The sequence below is a fragment of the Ovis canadensis genome, chromosome 1 (genome assembly GCF_042477335.2).
Source record: "Ovis canadensis isolate MfBH-ARS-UI-01 breed Bighorn chromosome 1, ARS-UI_OviCan_v2, whole genome shotgun sequence".
NCBI classification, from domain to species: Eukaryota; Metazoa; Chordata; class Mammalia; order Artiodactyla; family Bovidae; genus Ovis; species Ovis canadensis.
This window is the reverse complement of record NC_091245.1, coordinates 2192554-2205924: the sequence shown is the minus strand read 5'-3', so window position 1 is coordinate 2205924 and position 13371 is coordinate 2192554. Positions and strand designations below refer to the sequence as shown.

At 46.4% G+C, this 13371-nt stretch overlaps 1 pseudogene; it reads right to left on the bottom strand.

Moving 5' to 3' along the window:
* Window positions 1–1467: 1467 nt before the first annotated feature.
* On the bottom strand, window positions 1468–4453 carry LOC138436737 (olfactory receptor 9S13-like; annotated as a pseudogene).
* Between the last annotated feature and the right edge of the window lie 8918 nt (window positions 4454–13371).

Sequence of the window (13371 nt, the reverse complement as noted above, 5' to 3'; positions counted from 1 at the left end):
TTAGAAAGAAAGGAAAGAAAAGGAAAGAAGGAAGAAAGAAGAGGGAGGAAAGGAGGAGGAGAGAGGAGACGAAAGAGAGGAAGACAGGAAAACAGGAGATAGAATAATACAGCATGAAACAATCATAAACCATGTCATTTTGCCACTGAAAACTGGGGGAACTTTTCAAAGAATTGCAGCATTATATCAAGAGAATACGGTAATCTATGGAAGACTTAGAATTAAGTTTGGAGCCCAAATATGAGACAATGGGGACAAGAATCGGGTAGAGGCCTCTGAGTAGGTCCCAACTGAGCAACGGTGAGCGGCAGCCTGATGACGGGGTGTGAGCCCCTCCCCACAGTCCTCCTGAGCAAAAAGAGAAGATGGAGAGCTGTGGCCAGAGAGGCAGGGCCTGTCCCCACTGACCCTACTAGGGACAGAGCACCCTTGTGTCCAGAGGAGAGCCTCCTGGTAGTGGCCATGGGAGCGGATAACCCTTCCAAAAGAAGACACCTTAAGGAGGCCACTGGGTTCTGAGTCCAGACCACGTGCTGAGTTCCATGGAGCATGATGATGAAGCTCTGAACATGTGGCTCAAGGTTAAGGGGCCAGGCTCCCAGGGAGTGTGGGAGACAGAGAGTAAGGAGCTATGCTCTCTACAGGAAAGTGCACCTTCCCTTTCCTCCCCTGCTCCCTGCTGCAGCTACCAGGACCTTTGTCCTTATCCAGAGATGTCTGTGCTGATGAACGATCACAAATGGGAAAGTGTCACCTGCCAGGCTGGGTGGTATAAAGTGTCAGTTGGAGTTTGGGTATCCACGCTGACTCCCTAGGGCTCCCAGCCTCTGTCTGAGGGGAGAACCCAAGACAGGGAGCACTAGGAGCCTCTGAAGGTGCTCCCTGCTGCCTTGTTGGGTGGCAGCATCCGTGAACAGAGGCAGAGGAGGAAGAGCAGCCACATGCAGGGTTGAGGGGAAGCCTGGTCTTCTAACTCTTGACTGGCTCTGGTGACCCAGGCCATCACCAAGAATGGGCAAGGCCCAGTGTTCTAGGGCCCCTCTTCTAGGTGGTCCACGGAGACTGCTGAGCACATATTTACCTAGATTAGAAATGAAGGGGAAAGAGAGGCATCAGAGTTTGTGTTGTTTAATACCTTCACCAGAGGAAGTTGAACTTGGGACATGCATGCTGTTTCAAAGACTGTCTGCTAATCACTCTGCGCACTGTGTTATGCAGATTTCAAAATTAAGGTCTTGGGTAACATGGGTCATTAGTTCTCTAGTGGGAATGAAGACGCCTTATCTGCCTTTATTTCTCACACTTGCAGTTTGTGGAGCATCATGTGCTTCATAAAGAGTAGAATGCTACACTGGATGAAAGGGTGAATTAGATAAATAGGGAATGAATTTCTCAAACCAAACCCAGTCCCGTCCATGAAGCCATCTTGTCTTGTTCTCAGGACACTGTCTCTCTGGCCACCCTCCGTCACGTGGCTGAGTGTCTCTGCCCCAGTCTCCTCAGGGCATCCTTCACGTCCTTGTTTCTCAGGCTGTAGATGAGGGGGTTGAGCATCGGGATGACCAGGGTGTAGAAGACAGAGACCACCTTGCCCTGCTCCATGGACGCCACAGCTCCTGGCTGGGCATACATGACAAAAACGGTCCCGTAAAAGGGGGACACGGCTGTCATGTGGGAGCCACAGGTGGAGAAGAGCTTGTGCCTCCCTCCTCCTGAGCGCATCCTCAGGATGGTCACTGTGATGTAGCCATAGGAGATGAGGACCACAAGTGTGGTGCCCACGATGATGAGGCCACAGAGGCCTAACATGACCAGCTCATTGGTCGTAGTGTCGGCACAGGCAAGCTTGAGCAGTGGAGGGATATCACAGAGGAAGTGGTCGATGTGGTTGGAACAGGAGGCTGAATGTGAAGCTGGTCTCCAGGATGGAGTTGAGGCAGCCTCCACAGTAGGAGCCTAGCACAAGGCAGGCACAGACCGAGGGGCACATGGTGATGGGGTAGTGCAGGGGGCTGCAGATGGCCACGAAGAGGTCATAAGCCATCACGGCCAGGAGAAATGCCTCCGTGGTGCCCAGTAGGGCAAAAAAGAAAAATTGAATGATACATCCCTCAAAGGTGATGACCTTGGAGGAGGACAGGAAGTTGACCAGGGCCTTGGGGGTGATGACAGATGAGTAACACAGGTCCACAAAGGAGAGATTCTTGAGGAAGAAGTACATCGGGGAGTGCAGACGGGCATCCAGCGTGATGACCACCATCATGGTGAGGTTCCCCAGGACGGCCACCACGTACAGGGCCAGGAACAGAGCAAAGAGCAGGGTTTGGGTCTGCGGACCACCCTCAAATCCCTCCAGCACAAATTCCTGCAAAGACATCGCCGAGAGGTTTCCATCGCCTGGGGTGACATGGCTCTCAGCTGAGCAACAAGCAGCAGACAGCAGAGAGCAGGTGAGATGCAGTGAGAGGGAGCAGGTCACAGTCAAAAGGGAACAATTTCTTGGAAAACAGAAACCCTTCAAGGCCTTACAGCCCACTGACCAACAGACCACCAGCTGCTCTATTTGTCTCCTGATGAACTCAGACTGACCTGAAATGGCAAACATTTCCTCTGATTTACTAATATCTAAGTGTGCTTGGAGGGCTTCCTTGGTGGCTGAGAGGTAAAGACTCTGCCTGCAATGCAGGAGACTCAGGTTGAATCTCTGGGTTGGGAAGATTCCCTGGAGAAGAAATGGCAACCCACAACAGTATTCTTGGCTGGGAAAACTCATAGACAGAGGAGCTTGGAGATTTACAGTCATGGGGTCACAAAGAGTCGGACACAACCAAGCCACTAAATAGCAACAAAGTAAGCTCAAAACACTCACTCTGTGGGAGACTCTGAGTGTTTGCTCTGAGATGATTCCAGGGCTCATGTCAAGCTGAGAGTCTACTGTGCAAGAACGGCTTCCATCTTCTTGTCCTTGCTTTAAAGGACATGTTGTCCCTTCCCATGGGTTTGATCCTGAGCTGTGCCTTTTCTGAACCTTCTCTAGTATCTTATCCTGCATTTTTGCCCCTGAAGGAAATGGTAACTGACTCCAGTACTCTTGCCTGGAAAATCCTATGGATGGAGGAGCCTGGTAGGCTATAGTCCATGGGGTCGCAAAGAGTCAGACATGACTGAGCGACTTCACTTTCCTTTTTTTTTTAACTCATTCTTTAATTTCATAAATTGTTAAACACTTTGTGCCATCAGGATATTACTCAATGATAGTTCTGTCTCCAGGCTACTCTACAAGCATATCAGGGCCCTGCCCTCACCAGGCTAGTGTGGTGCTTTGCCTGTCTCTCCAGCAGGCCCTGAGATCTAACTCGGCATGTTTGGCACTGAGCTGGGACCTTGATAGAAACCATAATTAGAGATCTCTATCCTTGATATTTTAAAGGTTCTTTCTTGCAAGGTCCAGGTACTGGACAATCTATGGACAGGGGAGAGCCCAGCTCTATGGCCACAGACACAGCAAGACAGACACTGTAACACATTCAGCACATGGGTATGTCATCTCTCTGTCCTTACTCGATACATCTGGCTCCTTGGCACACCACGAGGGCTTGATTACTTTGAACAATGAGGACCATTAACATTGGTGGCTCAGATGGTAAGGAATCTGCCTGCAATGTAGGAGACCTGAGTACAGTCCCTAATTTGGGAAGATCCCCTGGAGAAGGGAATGGCTACCCACTCCAGTGTTCTTGCCTGGAGAATTCCATGGACAGAGGAGCTTGGCGGGCTACAGTCTCTGGGGTCACAAAGAGTCGGACACGACTCAGCGACTGATATTTCTACTTTCAACACTGTCACATCTGCACCCTTTGCATCTCCCATAAGGCGCCTCTTCCTGTCCCTGTCAGCCTAGCACTCCCTGCTCTGTCCTGAGCAGAGCTGAGCACTACACTCACGTGGGACATGGGAACCAGCTCTGTGATGGTCAGAGGAATGGTTGGGGGAAGATCCGTCCTAAATGAGAAGGAGTGGTGAAGCAAGGTGGATCTGAGCCACAGTGCCTCCTAGGAAGACAGAAAGGATTAGTAAGAGGGTGGACGTCGATTTTAGAGCTCTTTTCTGTTTTCTAGAGGTCATATCTGCCGCACCACAGTGCTGGCCTGGGGCTGGGGGTGTGTGGGCAGAGGATGGGTGGTCAGTGGTGCCTATAGAGGGTTGATGACCCTGAAGTTCCCTCAACCCTAAGTTTTCTTAGAAGGTGGTCTGAGAGCGTTCATTCTTTCCAACAAAACAGAAGGTAGATGAGCGTGTAACTTGTCCAGTTTTCCTCTCCTGGCAGTCCTGACTCCAGCTCTCACGTGATGGCAGAGGGGGCGGTCTGACCTGGGTGCTCAGGCAGGGTTCAATATAATATGTGTTTGAAACGGTGCTAAGAGCAGAGTTGGTGGTCTGCCTTACACTCCATGGCCACCCAGCCTTGCCTCCCACCTCTGTCCTGTGCAAACAGTCTCATTCATCACGGCCAAGCTTTTGCTGTCCATTCTGTTCCCTCCCTGGCCATACACACAACAGATTCACTGTGACCACAGTGACCATCTTCTCCCCACCACCCCAGGCTGGCTGTCTTGCTTCTATGTCCCCTGGGGTTGCTGTTCTGTTTCCAGGACAGTTTGTCCACCTCAGGGGCCTTTGATCATCACAACAGTGACCCCTAGGATGTCTGAGGAAGCCCGTGAGTAGAGGTTGACATGTCTACCTCAGAAACCAAGCTTGGTTTCTGAGAAAACAAACTCACACATTGCCTTGGCTTATTGAAATGACTCAATGGGCCTATGGTTGCTGCTTCAGTAGACCTGCTTGTGAGCTGAGCCTGAGATGTACCTTCCCAGATAAAGCGAAAAGTCTACTGATATCTGTAAGCCTCCATTTGTATTAACTACGCTTGACTCCTTCAGGTAAACTTGTTACTCCTACAGCACCAGCATCACCTGGAGAGTGTCAGAAATATAGAATCTCAGGCATTAGATTAAAGCCCGCATTTATATGAGACCCCCCCTTATTATTTCTACTTTCTTTAAATTTCAGACCTCTGCCATAATTGGCCCCGGCTCATAGTAGTAGGTGGGGGGGGGGGCAGAGTGTTAATCAGGCTTCAGGCTCCCAGGACTCATCTCTCAGTGATGCTGATCCACACCCTGCTAAGTGATGACTGAACTGCTCCTGTGATGTCAGAAGGGGCATGACTCACCAAGGACATTTTGCTCCCAGGGTCAACAGGGCCCCTGACCCAGGTCTGTGCTGATGATAATGAGTTGGTACAGAGGACTCTCCACCCTGTTCAGGCCTAGCTTTCTGTGCAATGAAGGGTAATTGAAAGGTTTCTGAGGAAGGCACCTGGGGTCACAGTGAGAGGCAGGCTAGGTACTCCAATTTGATGCAGGAAACGCTTGGGTCTTTAGTCTTGGTACAAGCAGGAAATGGGGTGGACTCAACTCATCTGTTCCTCTTTGTCCTGTCCCCTGAGCTGGCTAGTATTCATGGCATCTACGTCTTTAGGTCATTCTCCTGGGAAGATGCTCTCCACGTGGTGCAGCTGGGACTCTTGGCCTCAAATGGCCAATTAGCTGTTACTTGGCCTCTGATTGCACTGGGACTCCCAACTCCCCAGGTCCCAGAAAGATGCAGTCCTGTGGCCAAACTTCCTCTGATACATCTCAACCCAAACAGAGGAGTCAGGAAGCCCGATCTCCCTCCAGGAGTACTGGGGTTCATCCAATGGGGAGCAAGTTAACTTAGAGTGACCCAGTGGCCCTCTTTGGAAAGGCCTCCCCAGGACTGCAGGGGTGTCTTCCTGGCCCACAGCCTGCCTTCTTCCTCTGCTTCATCCTGGTATGTTGGTGTGATGAAGGGTGATGTGCAGGACTCCATGCCTGTGGAAATGACACAGCCCTCTCTGTCACATTGTGACCCTTCCTACCGTGCAGATTGAGTAAATGTGTCTGTTAAAACAAAACATTTATATCCTGGACAGAAATCCCAAACCAAAGTATAAAGGTGATATATGTGTAACATTAAAATATAGAAAGCGTGAAAGTAATAAGCAGAAAAAGTAGTATCATAAAGATTCTTTAAAAAAGAACAAGGCAGCTATATCTCAATAATCATTAGACTAAAGGATTTCAGGAGAAAAAAATGCTTATAAAGGGGTATTTATTAATGAAAATGTTCAATCCAAGTGCATATCTGAAAAGTTTAAGCTTTATATGACTAATATGATAAAAATATACATAGTAGAAACTGGCAGACTTAATAAGAAATGAAAAAATCCATCATGGTTGATATTCATCTCATTCAGTAAGAAAGGAAACAGAAAAATTGTAGTCATATGTTAGGATTGGTTCAAAATGTTAGCTAAACAGACCTACTGGACATAGATAGAACACTATAATCACAACTGCAGAATATACATTCTCTTGAAACTCAGGATATCACTGAACTAAGGTGTTTTTCAAATGAATTACTTAGAAGGAGGTCATGCTCATTGTTGTTTAGTTGCTCAGTCGTGTCCGAGTCTTTTATGACCCCATGAACTGTAGCCCCCTCTGCCCTTCTGTCCATTGGATTTCCCAGGCAAGAATAGTGGAGTGGGTTGCCATTTCCCCCTCCAGGGGACCTTCCTGACCCAGGGATCAAATCCACGTCTCCTACATTGCAGGCAGATTCTTTACCACTGAGCCACCTGGGAAGCTCCATGCTGCGTTAGGTGGGTCCCACATCCAAAGACTGGTGTCCTTCCAAGAAGAGGAAATGATATAGAAAGAAGACGCAGGGTGGTGGGCGTGTAAAGACGGGACAGAGGCTGGAGCGATGCAGCAGGGGAAGGAGGCCAAGGAGGCTCCAGAAGCCAGGTCGAGGCAAGGAAGCATGCTTTCCTAGAGATTTGTTAATTAGTTGTGGTGGTCCTGGCGGCTGACACCGGAGGGTAGTAAGGGAGCTTGCTTCCACCTGGCAAGGTCAGCAATATATACCTCACACCCCTATCTTAGGAGTATGCCCTCTCTCCAACTTTATGTCAAAATGTACTCTGTATAGATCTTGATCACCTTTCCCAAACCTTCCATTTTCTAGTTCAGTTATTTAAATTGCTTTAAACATGAAATTATAGCCTAACTGCTTGCAAACACATCTTTAGAAAGACACGAATTTACTCACCTTTTCTTTGTTTTTTTCAATAAAGTATGTTATGTAATGGATCTCCCCAACCGCCCCCCCACCCCCACCCCCCCACCTCTAATGTGTATATCTAGATGTGGATTCCGGAATCAAAAGACTCATAAGACGCTTTTTTTTCCCATCAACTGAGAACTTCCAGGTGTTCAAGGTGGATTTAAAACGGCATGAGTTTGAGCAAGCTTCAGGAATTGGTGATGGACAGGGAAGCCTGGGGTGCTGCAGTCCATGGGGTCGCAAAGAGCCGGACATGATTGAGAGACTGAACTGAACTGAACTGAATGAAACACAACCAGTAGTAGGAGTCTGTTTCCCTCATCCTTTCTTATGTTGATAGTGTGTTAAATCTATGCCTTTTATTTTCATTTGTGTTTCCTACTGCCAATGAGTTCTTATAAGTTTTCAAAGTATTTTTAGGTAGTCGAATTTAGTTATTTTTCTATTAGATGTTTGACAGTACTGCAGTTTCAATTGGGATGTCAATAAAAGAAATCTTGATTTTTTTCAGGTTCTTTTCCTCCTCCTCCTCCTATTCCTCCTCCTCCCTCTCCCTCTTCCCATCCTCCTTTTTTTTCAAGTCCTTTGGACATTCGTTGACATGGTGCATTCTATTTTCAATCAATTTGTTCATTATGTAAAAGCTGAATCCAGAATAGATAGCTGTAAAGCAATTATTCTCCAATTAAAAATAAATAAATTAAAGAAAAAGAATGAACAGCATTGACTTATAGAGCCGTGATGATGATTACCTTTGGAGAACAAGACTTGGGAGTGGACAAAATGACAGTGGCATTTAGGTAAAAATATTTATCCTGGATTGTGGTGAATTCCATGAGGAGATATGATGTGATGATTTTTTTTCTATAAATATATAAACATAAAATACAAACATGAATACTTCATTTTTCCTATCCTAGATGAGAAATAGGAATGCTATGACTGGAGTTCAAGGCAATGTTATCCATGCCCTTGGGGTGGTTGAACAGGAGCCCAAGAGAGCTTCTGCCCCAGAAGGAACAAAGATTTTGCATTAGACCTCCACCTCTCTCTTTTGTGAGAGATACTGTTTCTCAAATCTGAGTCATTCAAGCCAAAACTATTTCTACAGACATCAAACACACAAGGGGGACACTTTGGCCATGTATTTAAATTATTATTTTAATTGTTATTGCTGTTTAAATCTGGGTCATTCACATTTGGTTGTGGTGAAATACCAAAGAACAAAGTTTAAAGAATTAATTTCTCTTTGAAATGATCAGTTATCAGGCCACAATGAATATATATCCATCAATCATCTCTTCTATAACAGCCATTATTGAAGGTGTTTTATTTATGTCCATTATCTCAGGTGATCTTGCCACATAAACAGTTTTTAAGCTTCATTGTAGTTGATGTTGCTACACGAATAGTTTTTAAGTTGCAGTATAGTTGGTGGGTGTTTCAAGATGATGGAGTACAAGGATGTGCTACAATTACAACTCACTGCTGAACAACTGTCAACACAATGTTGGATCTCACCAAAAACAGACACCCCACATCCAAGGGCAAAGGAGAAGCTCCAGCAAGATGGTAGAGGGGCAAAATAGCGTTTAGAATCAAACCCCATGCTCCCCAGTGACCCTCAGATGGCTCAAAGAAACCTTGTGCCCACCAGAACCCAGAGACTCCATAGAGACTGAGACAGAACTGTGTCTGATTGTCTCCTGTGGAGGTGCGGGTCGGCAGGGGCTGCTGCAGGGGCAGGGGCTCCGGGTGCAGCAGACCTGGGAATGGCATGAGCCCTCATGGAGGAGGCCACCATTAACCCACATCAGTTCAGATCAGTTCAGTTCAGTTCAGTCGCTCAGTCATGTCCGACTCTTTGCGACCCCATGAATTGCAGCACACCAGGCCTCCCTGTCCATCACCATCTCTCGGAGTTCACTCAGACTCACATCCATCAAGTCAGTGATGCCATCCAGACATCTCATCCTCTGTCGTCCCCTTCTCCTCCTGCCCCCAATCCCTCCCAGCATCCAATGAGTCAACTCTTCGCATGAGGTGGCCAAAGTACTGGAGTTTCAGCTTCAGCATCATTCCTTCCAAAGAAATCCCAGGGTTGATCTCCTTCAGAATGGACTGGTTGGATCTTGCAGTCCAAGGGACTCTCAAGAATCTTCTCCAACACCACAGTTCAAAAGCATCAATTCTTCAGCGCTCAGCCTTCTTCACAGTTCAACTCTCACATCCATGCATGACCACAGGAAAAACCATAGCCTTGACTAGATGGATCTTACTCAGCAAAGTAATGTCTCTGCTTTTGAATATACTATCTGGGTTGCTCATAACTTTTCTTCCAAGGAGTAAGCATCTTTTAATTTCATGTCTGCAATCATGATCTGCAGTGATCTTGGAGCCCAATAAAATAAAGTCTGACACTGTTTCCACTGTTTCCCCATCTGTTTCCCATGAAGTGATGGGACCGGATGCCATGATCTTCATTTTCTGAATGTTGAGCTTTAAGCCAACTTTTTCACTCTCCTCTTTCACTTTCATCAAGAGACTTTTAGCTCCTCTTCACTTTCTGCCATAAGGGTGGTGTCATCTGCATATCTGAGGTTCTTGATATTTCTCCTGGCAATTTTGATTCCAGCTTGTGTTTCTTCCAGTCCAGCGTTTCTCATGATGTACTCTGCATAGAAGTTAAATAAGCAGGGTGATAATATACCGCCTTGACATACTCCTTTTCCTATTTGGAACCAGTCTGTTGTTCCATGTCCCATTCTACCTGTTGCTTCCTGACCTGCATACAGACTTCTCAAGAGGCAGGTGAGGTGCTCTGGTATTCCCATCTCTTTCAGAGTTTTCCACAGTTGATTGTGATCCACACAGTCAAAGGCTTTGGCATTGTCAATAAAGCAGAAATAGATGTTTTCCTGGAACTCTCTTGCTTTTTCCATGATACAACAGACGTTGGCAATTTGATCCTTGTTCCTCTGGCTTTTCTAAAAGCAGCTTGAACATCAGGGAGTTCACGGTTCATGTATTGCTGAAGCCTGGCTTGGAGAATTTTGAGCATTACTTTACTAGCATGTGAGATGAGTGCAATTGTGCAGTAGTTTGAGCATTCTTTGGCATTGCCTTTCTTTGGGATTGGAATGAAAACTAACCTTTTCCAGTCCTGTGGTCACTGCTGAGTTTTTCAAATTTGCTGGCATATTGAGTGCAGCACTTTCACAACATCATCTTTCACAATTAGAAACAGCTCAACTGGAATTCTCTCACCTCCACTAGCTTTGTTCATAGTGATGCTTTCTAAGGCCCACTTGACTTCACTTTCCAAGATTTCTGGCTCTAGATGAGTGATCATATCATCATGATTATCTGGGTTGTGAAGATTTTTTTGTACAGTTCTTCCGTGTATTCTTGCCACCTCTTCTTAATATCTTCTGCTTCTGTTAGGTCCATACCACTTCTGTCCTTCATCGAGCCCATCTTTGCATGAAATGTTCCCTTGGTAGCTCTGATTTTCTTGAAGAGATCTCTAGTCTTTCCTATTCTGTTCTTTTCCTCTATTTCTTTGCATTGATCGCTGAAGAAGGCTTTCTTATCTCTTCTTGCTATTCTTTGGAACTCTGCATTCATATGCTTATATCTTTCCTTTTCTCCTTTGCTTTTCGCCTCTCTTCTTTTCACAGCTATTTGTAAGGCCTCCCCAGACAGCCATTTTGCTTTTCTGCATCTCCTTTCCATGGGGATGGTCTTGATCCCTGTCTCCTGTACTATGTCACGAACCTCAGTCCATAGTTCATCAGGCACTCTATCTATCAGATCTAGTCCCTTAAATCTATTTCTCACTTATACTGTATAGTCATCAGGGATTTGATTTAGGTCATACCTGAATGGTCTAGCGGTTTTCCCTACTTTCTTCAATTTAAGTCTGAATTTGGTAATAAGGAGTTCATGATCTGAGCCACAGTCAACTCTTGGTCTTGTTTTTGTTGACTGTATACAGCTTCTGCATCTTTGGCTGCAAAGAATATAATCAATCTGATTTCGGTGTTGACCATCTGGTGATGTCCATGTGTAGAGTTTTCTCTTGTGTTGTTGGAAGAGGGTGTTTGCTATGACCAGTGCATTTTCTTGCTAAAACTCCATTAGTCTTTGCCCTGCTTCATTCCACATTCCAAGGCCAAATTTGCCTGTTACTCCAGGTGTTTCTTGACTTCCTACTTTTGCATTCCACTCCCCTAGAATGAAAAGGACATCTTTTTTGGGTGTTAGTTCTAAAAGGTCTTGTAGGTCTTCACAAAACCGTTCAACTTCAGCTTCTTGTGCTACTGGTTGGGGCATAGACTTGGATTACTGTGATATTGAATGGTTTGCCTTGGAGATGAACAGAGATCATTCTGTTGTTTTTGAGATTGCATCCAAGTACTGCATTTCGGACTTTTTTGTTGACCGTGATGGCTACTCCATTTCTTCTGAGGGATTCCTGCCCACAGTTGTAGATATAATGGTCATCTGAGTTAAATTCACCCATTCCAGTCCATTTTAGTTTGCTGATTCCTAGAACGTCAATGTTCACCCTTGCCATCTCTTGTTTGACCACTTCCAATTTGCCTTGATTCATGGACCTGACATTCCAGGTTCCTATGCAATATTGCTCTTTACAGCATCGGATCTTGCTTCTATCACCAGTCACATCCACAGCTGGGTATTGTTTTTTCTTTGGCTCCATCCCTTCATTCTTTCTGGAGTTATTTCTCCACTGATCTCCAGTAGCATATTGGGCACCTAATGACCTGGGGAGTTCCTCTTTCAGTATCCTATCATTTTGCCTTATCATACTGTTCATGGGGTTCTCAAGGCAAGAATACTGAAGTGGCTTGCCATTCCCTTCTCCAGTGGACCAAGCTCTGTCAGACCTCTCCACCATGACCTGCCCGTCTTGGGTTGCCCTGCAGGCATGGCTTAGTTTCATTGAGTTAGACAAGGCTGTGGTCCTAGTGTGATTAGATTGATTAGTTTTCTGTGAGTATGGTTTCAGTGTGTCTGCCCTCTGATGCCCTCTTGGCACCTACCATCTGACTTGGGTTTCTCTTACCAGGTGCAGGAGGGCCTAGAGGAGCTATCCCACGTTGAAGGTCAGGAACGGCGATGGTAAGGAGATCCCCCTTGTCCAAGGTAAGGAGCAGCAGCTGTGCTTTGCTGGAGCAGCTGTGAAGAGATACCCCACGCCCAAGGTAAGAGAAACCCACATTAGAGCCACCAGAACTTACACAGGACTGGGAAAGCAGACTCCTGTAGGGCACAAACAAAACCCTCTTCACACCAGGACCCAGGAGAAAGGAGCAGTGACGCCACAAGAGAGTGACCCAGACTCGCCTGTAAGTGTTCAGGAGTCACCAGCGAAGGCGTGGGTTGGCAGTGGCCTGCTGCAGGGTCGGAGGCACTGAGTGTGGCAGTGCGTGCATGGGACCTTTGGAAGGAGTTCGCCATTATCTTCATCACCTCCACCATAGTTTGGCCTCAGGTCAAACAACAAGGAGGGAACACAGCCCCACCCATCAACAGAAAACTGGAATAAAGATTTACTGAGCATGGCCCCGCCCATCAGAACAAGACCCAGTTTACCCCTTAGTCAGTCTCTCCCATCAGGAAGCTTCCATAAGCCTCTTATCCTTCTCCTTCAGAGGGCAGACAGACTGAAAACCACAATCACAGTGTTCTGACAAAACGTGGTCCACTGGGAAAGGGACTGGCAAAGCACTTCAGTATTCTTTCCTTGAAAGCCCTATGAACGGTATGAAAGGCAAAAGGATAGCACACTGAAAGATGAACTCCCCAGCTAGGATGGTGCCCAATATGCTACTGGAGATCGGTGGAGAAATAATTCCAGAAAGAATGAAAAGATGGAGCCAAAGCAAAAAACAACACCCAGTTGTGGATGCAACTGGTGATGGAAGTGAAGTCTGATGCTATAAAGGGCAACACTGCATAGTGAAGTGAAGTCTCTCTGTCATGTCCTACTCTTTGCGACCTCATGGACAGTAGCCCACCAGGCTCCTCGGTCCATGGAATTCTCCAAGAAAGAATAATGGAGTGGGTTGCCATTTTCTTCTCCAATATTGCATAGGAACCTGGAAAGTTAGGTCCATTAATGAAGGTAAA